The following is a 14598-nucleotide window of genomic DNA, read 5'->3' as shown; positions in this document are numbered from 1 at the left end:
AATAATTGTCAGACATACACACGCAGATGTGAAGCAGAAGGCAGGTATTCCCTACGATTAAACTATAACTAAAGAATTATGTTTGAATGATGATAAGGATTTTATTATGGAGATAACATCATGGCGCTTTACAGTTTTGTTAAGATACACCAATAAACTTTTATTTAGAAAGCTACAAGCTACTATTATAGAAGTATAGGCACTGAACAAGGCTGCAATTCTTCCTCTTAAGAAAATTCTAAGTCGATATCACTACTAATCACAAACACCCTAAGTATTCTTGTGGATTTTTTTTGCCAACATTGATTAGTGTTCTCCTGAAATCAAAATACCGCAAGATAAAGATGGGCGTGCCACAAGGAGGAGTACTATCACCGATGCTCTTCAACATATATCTTGCCAAGCTTCTTGAAACTGTTGCTCCGCCTGTCATCAAAGTCCTCACGATACAATTCACTTATTTAATTGTCCCACCAGGTCTACAAATTTGCGCCCCATAGACCTGTGGTTAAGACCAACTGAGGTGGCGCAGTTTCTCCAGCTCCCACTACCACCACTGACATCAACACAAATAATTAAAAATATTCACTCTTATAATTTCAGGAAAGAACAATCGGTCACAGTCGAACTGTTACAACAACAACAACTGTTCTCCTTTACATTACCATAATAATTGTACATTTCCTGCGGAACTGGAGCGACATATGTTTCAAGTGGAAATTTCTTCCCCAGGAAATAACATTCGATAACAGGGGATCTGTTATAACAACAGTTTTGTAGATTTTTCACATATATCTGCATGTTCTCCTCGTATAATCGAAGGTCTTTACTGAAGTGCCTCGGTCGAGAATCCAGCTGTGTGATGTAGAAGCTAGGGTGACTTCTCCGATGACATCCCTGGTCGAACTATTTTGACAGATTTAAATATTTCTCCGCAGGTTATCACTCAACGAAGTAAATCATATTGGAGCAGCGTAAATGACCACTGACCGACCAATCATTTTGTAGGTAGCTAACAATCTTTCTTTATATTAGTTAACAGTCCAAATTTATACTCCATCGCCAACGACGCCAAAAGTGTTGTTGTTGTTGCTGGCTTGACAGCCCTTGAAGATCTTCGGGTCATTCCTTTCGTAGGAATGTCAACGAAGTTATCGGCAACACTCTTCACCACCTGGACGAAGGAGGCAAAACTCAACTTGGGCATCATGGTCGACGGCGTACAAATTCCGACGGTGAACCACCCGAAAATCGTGGGTGTCACTTTTGATAGCCTTTTTACCTCCCCAGCAAACACCACTGCAATCACGCATAAACTGCGAAATAGGAACAAGGTCCTCAAGGTGCTAGCCGGCAGCACTTGGGGTATGGACAAAGAAACCTTGCTATCAACCTAAGTGATACTCAGTGGAAAAATATTGGCCGGTCAGTGGTTAACTATGCTGCTCCAGTGTGGTCGCCTTCGTTAAGTGATACTCAGTGGAAAAATATTCAAAGCTTTAAGGACCGTTACAGGCTGCCTCCAAATTACCTCCGAACACCACCTTCACGAGGAAACTGAGGTTCTACCGGTCAGGGAACGTAACGTCATAATGACGCAACAGTTCCTTCTGGGATGTCGGAAAAGTCATCCAATCTTTAACATCACACAGTTGGAGTCTACCCCGAGGCATGTCAGACAGGACCTTAGAAAATACGAGGAGAGCATACAGAAGTATATTCAGGATCCATTTGATCGCAGCTCGTATTGAACGACATTCATAGAGACGCCATCAATTCCGCGGTAGCAGGATACCGTATAAATGTCGTACTTGGAGGTCGCCAACCACCGATAGCAGACGCCGAGAAGATTCTGCCGCCTAAAATAAGAGGCATTCTGACACAACTCAGATCAGGATGGAGCAACAGGCTTAATGCCATCTGGTCCCGCATAGACCGTGCCGTTCTCAACTTATGCCCAGCATGTGTTCAGGGTGCCCATGACACCCTCCATATTCATATTCAACTATCCAGCCAACCCTACTTCACTACGTCCAGTGGATTTATGGACCCACCCAGTAGAAGTAGCCCAATTTCTTGGATTTGAGCTTGCAGAACCCCCAGACTAAAGATTGTAAAATTGTTCACGTTGCCTTCGTTATGGTGGTGATAAGTGTTGCCGAAGACTTCGTTGCAGGTTAGGCAGTGAAGAAGTTGTGTATTTTTCTGAGATTCGAAACAACATCCTCTCACTGTGGAGTAATTAAACAATTTTAAAAAAATATAATAAAGAAAATCGATTTAATTATTCCCAATTTCAAATAGGCTCCTCGACTTGTATTTATTGGATAAGGCGAATAGAGAGCGCTTTTTAACTTTATATTTTTCGCCACTAAAAACATCATATGGGGAAACACCAAAGGAAATGAAAGTAAGAAAATCTTGAAATTACATAGCCCAGATCTCAGGATGCTACATACTTTTCAATTGAAAATGAGAAATTTTCCACTTCATATCAGGAAAGAACAAATAAAAATGTAGAATAAATTTTATTTGATATTGGCAGCCTTAAAGGACATTAATAAAAGTTGCAGGATAGCGCATGAATTTCATACTTGAAGACAGCTTATAGCAGAAATCAACAGTCGTTCTAGCAGATCTGAAATCGGTATTCGACATCACTCAAAGACTTGTCAACAAATATTGCAGTACGTATGCCTAATTGATGCGAAAATAATCGTTGTGGCAGAACTGAGGTTAAAATGAAGTCATGAGTATCTAGTATCTAGTTTATTCCCGACATGGGGTTAATGTCTACAAGCTATTACCAATATTTTCGGCAGTCCTCATCACCGAACCTTTAAAACATTTAAAAAAAGACTATCATGTGTATGAGACAAGGATACAAAGATACCTGCATGAGCCATGACAGTTTTGAATCTCATTGATAGTTTTCAACTGTGAGATACTGCAATATTTTGGTATATAGACCCTCTTATTGTAAACAAGGAAAATAACATGACGTGGAATACAAGATATAAACTTGTACTGCTCGAAAAATGATCCAGAGAGTATTTGTCGTTAATTACTCTTCACCGCCCAACAAAAAGTTGGGCAAGCAATCAAAGGTCTGATGTCAAAGTGATTCCAATGTTATTAAACAGTATCGGGAGAACTTGTCCAATTGATTTTTCTAAAGCCAATAAATAGAAAGCATTTTTAAAAGAGCTCCCAACACATCCGGTAGGAAAGCAGTACGGTTAGCTCAGCAACGGAACTATTTGGTACGAAAAGTTAAAGCCAATGCAGGTTTAAAAACATACACGACTCAAAAACATCCTGACAGGAACTCTGCTTAAAATTGCAGTACGTATGCCTAATTGATGCGAAAATAATCGTTGTGGCAGAACTGAGGTTAAAATGAAGTCATGAGTATCTAGTATCTAGTTTATTCCCGACATGGGGTTAATGTCTACAAGCTATTACCAATATTTTCGGCAGTCCTCATCACCGAACCTTTAAAACATTTAAAAAAAGACTATCATGTGTATGAGACAAGGATACAAAGATACCTGCATGAGCCATGACAGTTTTGAATCTCATTGATAGTTTTCAACTGTGAGATACTGCAATATTTTGGTATATAGACCCTCTTATTGTAAACAAGGAAAATAACATGACGTGGAATACAAGATATAAACTTGTACTGCTCGAAAAATGATCCAGAGAGTATTTGTCGTTAATTACTCTTCACCGCCCAACAAAAAGTTGGGCAAGCAATCAAAGGTCTGATGTCAAAGTGATTCCAATGTTATTAAACAGTATCGGGAGAACTTGTCCAATTGATTTTTCTAAAGCCAATAAATAGAAAGCATTTTTAAAAGAGCTCCCAACACATCCGGTAGGAAAGCAGTACGGTTAGCTCAGCAACGGAACTATTTGGTACGAAAAGTTAAAGCCAATGCAGGTTTAAAAACATACACGACTCAAAAACATCCTGACAGGAACTCTGCTTAAAATTTAGAGGCCAAAGACAGAGCACGGAAATTGAAGTCAAGTTTTATAAAAAAAATATACCTGGATAATGTATGTTCTGGAAAATTGTTCGCATCTTCCGGGTCAATATTTTTATGTTGCTGATGCTCGAAGGAATGTTTTAGAAAAGTTTAGGTCCCAAAAGCAGAAAATTTTACCGAAAAGTTCTTGGTATTGCAAGCAATATGCAAAAAAAAGCCAAACATTTGTTACAAAGGGCTCTATAAATACCGAAATTTACATCAAGGAATGTTTACAAAAGATGCTCATAAAACTTTTTAATGTGTCCACTTATTTTTGGACTGATTTGGCATCCTGTCAATATGGTAAGAAAGGTCTTGAGTGGTAAATGAACAATAATATGGTATTTGTACCAAAAGAGGCAAATCCTCCAAACTACCTGGAGCTAAGGCCAGTGGAGAGATGTTGGGCTCTTGATAAAAGTGAATTGAAGAGCACAAAAAAGGTGTTCAAAAGTTTGGTAGATTTTAAACGGAGATGGACTACCTGTTGGAACATCGTGACTGAACTATAAACTACCTTAATGAAAGGGTCTTTAAGTTTATTGAGATGCTCAGGCAGTTTCACGTTTTATGCAGAGAAAATATTAAAAACATTCATTACCTCAGTCCGTCTATTGGTTCCATTCACCTTTGTTATTAAGTGTAATTGAGGTGTTAAGAGTCAGTTTATGAGACATATAAACAGGTTTGATAATTCAGCATAATGAGAAGTGATGTCGTTGTCGTCGACTGTTTTTCGCAAAGATTTCTTTGTTTTGTGTACTATTTAATTCGAATGATCTTTTTACACCATATTTCGAGAAAAAGTAGATATTTCACATTATTCGACAGTACCAGTTCATTTTAATTAAGACGAGTTAATAGCTTCTGTGGACTCTGTATTTTCCTGAAAACAATGCAAGTTCCAAGTTGCCTGGATTTATGCTAGGACCACTAAAAATTCTCCACGTACTGGCAGTTCTATATTCAATTATTTAATACTGATCTTTGTATAGAACACTTCTTTCTTTGCTAAGTTTCTAAAACCAGTTTTTAAAACAGAAATTTTTGTTAGATTCTCAGAATAATTTCTTCTGGGAACACCGCGGTGGACCGTGTTGCTGAAAGAAATCTTCAAATAAAGCTTCTGAAAGTAGACACTCCTGAATAAGCTCTGAGTTTATTGAGATGCTTAGGAAGTTTCACGTCCTATGCAGAGAAAATACAACATTCATTACCTTATTCCATTGGTTCCATTCACCTTTGTTATTGAGTGTCATGTTAAGAGTTAGTTTCTCGGCCAGATCAACCAGCAGATAATTCAGCAGGGTCAGAAGCAATTTCGTTCTCGTCGCCTGTTTTTCGCCAGAGATTTCTGTGTTTTATGCTAATGACTTTTCTACACCATGTTTCGCGAAAAAAATTCATTTTCATTAAGAGTTAATAGCTTCTGTGGACTCAGTATTTTCTCGAAAACTGACCACCAAAAATCCTCGAAGTACTGACATTTCTAGATTCAGTTATTTTACACTGATCTTTGTAGAGAACATTACTTATTTGCCAAGTTTCTAAAACCAGTTTTAAACCAGTATTCTTTATTAGATTCTCAGAATAACTTCCTCTAGGAACTCCGTATTGCCTGAATTCACACTAAGACCTCTCAACATACTGATAGTTTTAGATCCAATTCTTTAACACTGATTGTTGTACACAGAAAGAATTATTGCTAAAATATTGTCAAAGAATCAATCGCCTGTCTGAAACTAATTTTATTTTCTATAAATATTTTTATAGATTCTATTAATATTTTTGTTTGATTTTTACTTTAATACGAAACAACAAAACAAGCATTTATATAAGGGTGTTTGTTGTTATCATGCTCATCTTACTCACATTTGCTAATTTCGTTTGCATGCGTGTTTTAATCATGAGTTGATATAATTCTCATTTGGTTAAAAATATTTTTTAAATAGTTTTGTTTTTGTCAAAGGCTTTGCAAAAATATGTGAATTGTATGGTAAACATCTAAAAACATTAAATAATGTTTAAGATGTTTATTTATTAGTTTTTGTCTTTATTTTGTTTTTTCTTACTTTATTTTCTTATTTGTAGTTTTTTTCTTCTTTATTTTTCTATTTTTGTCTTTTTTTAATTTTTTTTTCTGACATTATTTTTACCAATTTTTTTATTGGTTCTATATACCAATTTTGCTTAAAAATATTATTTTGGATCAAACTAAAATTTTACTGTATTAAACAAATTTTTGTTTGAAATTGTGTTATAAATTCAAAGAACTTTTTTATTTAATATCATACTTTTTTTAATTAAAAAAAATTTTGAATTTTTTTCAATTAAATTTTGTGATAGACAGCGCTGCCAACATTGACGATTTATCGTCATTTTGACGATTTTTTAAGTCAAATTTATTAAAATGACAATTGACAATTTTTAATTTTTCCCGCGAACAAAACTGACGATTTTTTAAAAGCAAAACATATGGTAATCTTTTTTCCTGAAATTCAAATTTTGTAAGTCCCCTTTTGCAATGTACAAATTGAATTGGTTTCACAAATTTTAAAACGTTTTGATTTTGGCGATAAACTTTTAGAAGGATTAAACTCCATGAACAACAAAATTATTCAATTTTACAATTGGCCAAACTTATTCAAAATTTATTAAATGGAAAAGAATATCAAGAACTTGATAATGAAGTTCGTGAATTACGTAATATGAAATTCACAGAATTCGAAATATTGGAAAAATGTTTTTAATTTAAATAGAGTCAATAATTCAAAGGCCAACGTTGAAAGAATTTTTAATATTGTAAATTTAAATAAAACAAAAATCAGAAATGCTTTGGATTCTTCAACATTACAAGGTATTGTTTTCAAAAGATTATCTTAAGTTAAATAATTCTCAGTGTTTTAATATTAAAAATGACTTATTAAAAAAATGTCACACAGAAATGTACCAGAGTAAAGTCACATAATACCAAAATTAAATTAATTATTTTTTTTTTAAATAATTGCATGCAAATAAAATAAAAATATTTAAAAAGTTAATAAAAAAATGTTTTTAGTATTTTTAACGTATTTTTGTCTTGACGATTTCTTGACGATTTTTTTCTTTTAAACTTGCGATTTTGACGATTTTTTTTTTTTTAAATTGACGATTTCTCCAAAAAAAATTCAAACTAAATATTGTCTGATGAGCAAATTTCTTGATTGAATCAGAAATTGAATTCTTTCTGTGTAGAGAACAATTCTTCTTTGCAAATTTTAAACAATATTTTTTTTAACTTTCAGAATTTCATTTTCCTGGGACTCTGTATTTTCCCAGATTGTCTAAAATTCTTGTAAATCTATAGCATTTTACGAATACACATAATTTTTACTTTTAATAACAATATACCAAAAATAAAATAAATAATTTTTCACATTTAAATTTTATTGATTTATAATCCTAAGAACTCCCACTTTGTTTTTACTAGCAAAAATATTCAACAAGATAAACTTATGTTTTGTGCAAGCAACTCAAACAAGATTTTCAAATTACTTTTTCAACAACTTTACTTGTTAATTCTGTTCGATCTAATAAAGTTCTCGAACATTTGTTTGTTCTTTTTGTTTACAATTTGTTTGTCTATTACGACCCCCAAAACAAAACTTGTTCCCTTGACTTGTAAGTGCGAGTGTGAAAATGTGGTGTTTTCATAATTGAACTAAATATATAAATTTTGTATAAAAAAAATGTATATTTCAATGGTTTTATGTATGCATATGGTTTTTTTAATATATGTTAGTATGTATAAATAAATAATTGAGTACAGCCAACAATCAAATATGTACAAAAGTACACTGGAAAAAAGTTATAAACATAGACGATTGAAGATTAAGCGAACATTTAAGAAAATTTAATGTGGAATATTTAAAAAAATATTGATTTTTTTGAAAAATATTTATCAATTTGAATTTAACAGTTTCAACATTCATCATGTTTATCAACATTACCATTAGTGACAATGTTGACAACACGGTGTTATCAACATTGTTGCGGAGTATGAGAGAACATTTAATGTGAAACATTCTGGAACATTCTCAAGTGTATATATTACTGGAAATTGTCAGAAAATGCCGTTGGTATATAAATAATGACAGCATGTTGCACAACCGGTCTGTTAATTCTAATTCTTACTAATCTAACTTTTTTTAAGTGTACTACAAGTGTAACGAATTTAAAAAAAATTCTATGAGAATATTAAAAAAAAAATTGTATGCTGTAATAATTAAAGTAAAACAAAAAAGAACAACTGTTGCTTAAATAAACGATTTCTTGTAGTATTTGCTGGCATTCAGGCTAGACAACCCAACACCACCAACACACATAAATACTGTATACATATTTATGCACCAACATAACCAAATCATTGTAAACGACTTTGTCTTCTACAATTTATATTTGTCTCTTTCATTATTAACGATAATATGAGCGACAAAAAACCGTAAAGTTTATTCTATTAAATTCTGTTAGCTGTGGGCAATATTGTCTAGCTTGTCGCATCATATGTCGTAGAAGGTTATCAGACCAATTATGAATAAAAAATTCCGAGGGAGTTTTTTCCCATTGAATTTGAATAGGAAAAATGAGAAAAGGGAAAAAACTTCCGGGGAATTTTAATTCATAATTGGGCTGTATATATATGGCCGAATTAGTATCTTGTCCCCTTTATCGTCGATTGAAAATAAATCTTCGTTATCGACAATATAACATACAAAGACCTGAAAGTTGTCTTCTATTAAATTATGTTGGCTATGAGTAATATTGTCGCTTTTATTTTCTTGTGTCTCTTAAAAGTTATAGAGGGGCTTCTTTATTCTCTTAAATTTTCTTTAACCTTCGCTTTACCAATACCCATTGCGGATTTAGTGGTTTAATAATTTTTTTAATTTTGTTTCGATTTAAATGAAATTAAGACTCACTGAACATATTTTAGAGTTCTGTAGAAATTATTAATATCATTTTAAAATTTGTATGAAGTTTTTTCGATTTTTTAAAATTTTGGTACATAAAAAAACCTTTGGTAAAGCGATGGTTAAACGACAATTCAGACAAAATCTTTATTAATAACAATATATATTTGCAAATTGAAAGTTGTCTTCTACTAAATTTTGTTGACTATGGGAAATACTGTACCCAAATACTGTAGCCGCTTAATTTGTCTTTAACGTCGATTGAAAATAAATCTTCGTTATCGACAATATAACCTACAAAGACCTGAAATTTGCCTTCTATTAAATTCTGTTCACTATAGGAAATACAGTCGATTTTATAGAGGGTATTCTTTGGTCTTGTACCCATCGTTTGTGTCTTAAATATATTGTCAACCTTGAATTTGACCCTAGTCACTTACAATTTGAGCCAAATCGGAACCGCCATAGTCAAGAGGTTTAAAAATATTTACGCATTTTATAATATTCTCTAATCTACAATTTTGTTAAACAAATTCTCAAAATTTTAAGATTGATTTTTGGATAATGCTATAAAAGGATACAAATTATGCAACAATTGAACTACTAAAATACCTACGATTGGTGGTAAAATTTAACTATTAAAATACCAACGATTGATGGAAAAATTTAACTATTCAAAGACCTACGACTGATGGTAAAATTTAACTACAAAAACCCCTACGATTGATTGTAAAATTTAACTACTAAAATACCTACGATTGAACTATTCAAAGACCTACGATTGACATTAAAATTGTTGATAAAATTGAACTATTTAAAGAACTACGATTGATGGAAACATTTAACTACTAAAAGACTTACGATAGATGAAAAAATTTAACTATTCAAAGATCTTCGATTGATGGTAAAATTAAACTATTGTGTGTATGATTTAAAAATTCGGGATTTACAATATATGGCATGTGGGAGCTACTCAAGACGCAATTTCAAAACGTTTGCGAGCAGCACGATTCATCCAAAATCAGGGAAATGTGGTACCATATGAATAGAAATTATGCTTGAACGCTATAAAAGAATAAAATTTTTGCACTGAATCATTACTTGCGATAAAAATTGGATCCATTACAATAACCCGGCCAACCAGCCGAATCGATACCAAAGCCAAATATCTATGGCGCTAAGGAAATTCTGAGTATTTGCTGGGAGCAAGCACAGCTGCTCTTTTATGATTTGCTGAAATCTGACCAGACCATCACAGAGATCTGTACCGAACGCAACCGAACGCGGTTGCGAAGTTTTGCCTTACTTGCTTCATAGTGCAGACAAAGTCCCGTCCGACTACTTGTTTCAATCGTTACAGAACGCTCTGCCTGGGCTACGCTTCACATTGGAACAGCCAATATCGGACTTAAATCGTTCCTCAAAAGATGATCAGTTCTTTGGCTCGGAATCCGTATTGTTACTTAATTGTTTTTGAATTCAAATACAATGGTTTCTAACGGCAGGTTTCAAGTTCCATCATGTTTCTCAATATTTCTATTTCTGGAGACTTCCAATTATGGACAATGCTGTTTACCGACCGATTAACAGCAGTTATCATAACTGTGGACATTATCAACATAGCTGTGGAACATACAACATTGAATAAAAGCATTGAGTTAATCATTGTAGAAATAGAACTTTCATGAAGCCAGTGGAAGGGAGATGCGAGAGTTGAAGTCAACTGCATTACCAATGTATTATTATACATTATAAAGTGTGTAATATACATAAGTGTGAGTATTAAAACACAGGGTGATTATTTGAACTATTGTTGTGTAAATTTGAATAAATAAAGAATTGTTACAATTTGAAACTAAAAACTGCTTTTATTTACAATAAAAGTATCCGGTTTATTTAATGGAAATAAACCACCCTTTTTTTAAAGGTAAAAACGTAACAATATGTTGCCAGAAAGATGGGAAAAAGTCATAGCTAACAGTGGCCAATACTTTGAATAAATTTATATTGTACAAATGTTTCAAAATTAAAGTAAAAAATTTGAAAAAATTACGCATTTTTAAGTCATACTCCCAATACTAAAATAATATTAGAAGACAGATCAAGGGAAATATATACTGAACTCATGATGAAAATCAGACAAGTTTAACCTTTTCTTCGACAGGATCAGATTTAAAAATTAGCAAAATAATGAATTTATTATGAATTTTTAAACAGAAAATCTGGAAATTTATTGTACTTAGGGTCAAAATTAAATGTGTAACAGAAGTTTACACATTTATGGCCATTATTACAACTTGCCTATATAGTTAAAGGTAACTTTAATCAATAGAAAAGGGTATCCTTAATGTTAACTTTAACTATAAAGGCAAATTGTAATTATGATCCTTAATCGAATTACAGAACAGGAGTACTGAACTTGTTTAAAGAACTTAGCATTATTGCAAAGAATTAAACAAAAAACACTTGTAACTACAAATACAGAGAGCAAGCGTGAAGGCTGATCGTTGAATTAAACAGAAAAGATAAACATTTAATTTACAATATTGATTAAGTAAATAATAAATAACGCTTATGAAAACAAGTCATTCTCAAAATGGAACCACCAAATTGTGGATTTATTTGTACTATTAAAACAGCCAATGCAAAACATTTTTTAAACAAACTGCGAAGCGTTTTGCTTGTCTACAGATACACCCAGAATTCTCTGGCGGGAATCGAACCCGCAACCCTCAGATTAATAGTCCAGCACACTATCGACTAGTCTATCGGAGCACCCTTGCCTTTCGTATTACTGAATATTAGTAGTAAAAAGCATTGACGTCCTTTTCAAATGCAAAAATAAATGTTTAATAATAAAATTAAAAAAAACTGTAAAATCCAATTTTCTTCATGAATTAATAATATCCTATTTGATTAATCCGACCTGCATTCCTTAAAATTCCAAAAATAAATGCTTAAAAAAGCTTCCCTAATGTAGTTTCTCACTATTTATGTACTAATATGTATAATATTTGTCTATTGTTCTTTCCCAGCAGTTAAGCAAGGCAATGTATCCCTTATAGACAGTAATTGTTACTAATATCTGATCACTTGGCTGACTCCAATTTATAAATTTTGGGTCATTTGCTACTTATGTGCTCTTTGTAATGCAGAGAGAAGACAATTGTTACTTTATTCATACCAGGTAATCTAGCGTATAGACAATTGTGACATAAGTGTCTCTAAGTAGTCTAGAGTGTAGTCTTGGATGACTCTAATTTATATATTTTGGGTCATTTGGTACTTATGTGCTCTTTGTAATGCAGAGTGAAGACAATTGTTACTTTATACATCCCAGGTAATCTAGCGTACAGACAATTGTGACTTAAGTGTCTCTAAGTAGTCTAGCGTATAGACAATTGTCACTTAAGTGTCTCTAAGTAGTCTAGAGTGTAGTCAGTCTATTGGAGAGTTGTCGAAGGAAGGTTTGTTTACAAGCAATCGTTTATTGGACTGTATCATATCTTTTTAGATATTTGAGGTCAATTTGCATTTGTACATGTTAAAATAACTAGTTATGTAGCTGATAAAGTTACCAGTTAAGTAGCTACTAATGTAACCAGCTATTAGACAGTCTCATTCTAATCAAAAAAGGTTTAGGACATGCACGTGTTAAAATAACTAGTAATGTAGCTAGTTATGTAACTAGTTGTCAACCTAAATGAAGGATAAAATCACTAATTCAGAAAATGTCTCCTAGAACTGCTGGGTTATGTGTCTCGCATCAATTGAATTGTTGGCTTTTAAGTTCGCTTAATGTTTAGTTTAAGTAGGTGAACTTTGTTTGTTGTAGTTCTTCTTTTTTTATTGTCTTCTTGTCCACTTTAAAACAAAGAACACATAGCAATCAATTAATAATTGTATGACGCAAAAGTATACATACGCTGAAATTATGTTAAAATTTTATAGTTTCTTTTTTTTGGTATTCTAAACCAAAACATTTCAAAACTTTTAACACTTAACTATTTTTAATTCTGAGATTTTTTTTAAAACCTATTCTCATTTTTACTTCCCATTATAACTGGTTTACTGGGAATATTATACTTATGTTTAAGAGACAATAGACAAATATTAATTTTTTACAAAAGTTTTCAATTATGTAGTTAAAATATTAGACAAAGTAAAAAATTACTAATGTTTTTTTAGGGGCCAAATTAATATTTAAAGACTGTTTGTATTCATACATATACTATGTAGGTCTTTTAAGACGAGCCAAATCTAACAAAATTTGTTACCTGGGAACTGAAAACTGAATTTTAATAAAACTTCAATAGTTATTTATAGAGGAGGTGTATTTGAGTTTAAGTGTTGAATTTGAACTTTTAACACCAAGAAGGGCAGAGTTTTAGTCTTAAGACTCCAAAGTGGGGTACCAAAAAACTATCCGTTTAGAATTTACAGATGTATTTCCATTTGTATTACAAGTTTTTGCAAAAAATATTATTTTTATAGTTCTAATCAATAGTGATGAATTTTTGAACCTTTTCCGGAAACCCTTCCATTAAGAATTTTATAGAGCTTTTTGTCACATTGTTCGAACAGGTTGTCCATCTCCGTTTAAAATCTACCACACTTTTAGACACCTTTTTATGCTCTTCAATTCTCTTTTAACAAGAGCCCAATATCTCTTCTCTGACCTTAGCTCCAGGCAGTTTGGAGGATTTGCCTCTCTTGGTACAAATAACACATTTTTGTTCTTGTACCACTCAAGACCTTGCTTACCATAGCGACAGGATGCCAAATCAGGTCAAAACCAAGTAAGAGTGCTATAATCGGCTGTGCCAAGTCTTATATACCCTTCACCAAATTATACTTTAAAATAAAAATTTTTAGGTAAACAAAAATTCTTTTTTTTTAGTTGTTTTATTTTATTTTGTGGAAAATGTTTTTTAAAATTATTTTTAAATTAAATTTTTTTAAAAAAAAAAAAAAATTTTGTTTTTAATATTTAGTAAAAAAAATATTTTTTCCCGATTTTGACCCATTCTAGGTCCAACTTACTATGGTCTAATATACGTCGTTGCAAATATCTATCATTAGATATCCATATTGTCTATATTAATGACTTAGTAATCCATATATAGGTCAAAAATAGGTAAAAAATCGAGGTTGTCCTGGTTTTTTCCAAACCAATGTTTGGATTCTTTTGCCACAACTGGATATTACTTGCCATACCAAGAACTTTTTGGGAAAATTCCCTCGAACATCAGCAACATAAAAATATAACCCAGAAGCTGCGAAAAATTTTCCAGAACATACGTTTCGTCATCCATTATACAGCAGGTATATTTTTATACCCATTCACCTTCCACAATATAATTTTCCGACCCTATAAAGTATATATATTCTGGATCCTTATAGATAGAGGAGTCGATTAAGACATGTTCGTCTGTCTGTCTGTTGAAATCAACTTTCCGAAGCCCCCAAATAACTTACATCACGATTCATACATCAATATCTGCGAAATTCTTCCGTCTCGGTTGCTATTTAAAATCGAGAAAATCGGTCCACAAATGTCCTGGAAAAAACTAGGACAACCTCGATTTTGACCTATATCTGGATTACTAAGT

At 32.4% G+C, this 14598-nt stretch overlaps 1 protein-coding gene across 2 annotated transcripts in view; it reads right to left on the bottom strand.

Moving 5' to 3' along the window:
• The window catches only part of SppL (signal peptide peptidase-like protein), a 41352-nt gene that overhangs the window by 5669 nt on the left and 21085 nt on the right, over window positions 1–14598 (bottom strand). The window lies entirely within an intron of this gene.

This window comes from Calliphora vicina, chromosome 1 (assembly GCF_958450345.1).
Source record: "Calliphora vicina chromosome 1, idCalVici1.1, whole genome shotgun sequence".
In the NCBI taxonomy this organism is placed as follows: Eukaryota; Metazoa; Arthropoda; class Insecta; order Diptera; family Calliphoridae; genus Calliphora; species Calliphora vicina.
Note: the sequence above shows the minus strand (reverse complement) of the source record. Positions and strands in the feature narration are given on the sequence as shown.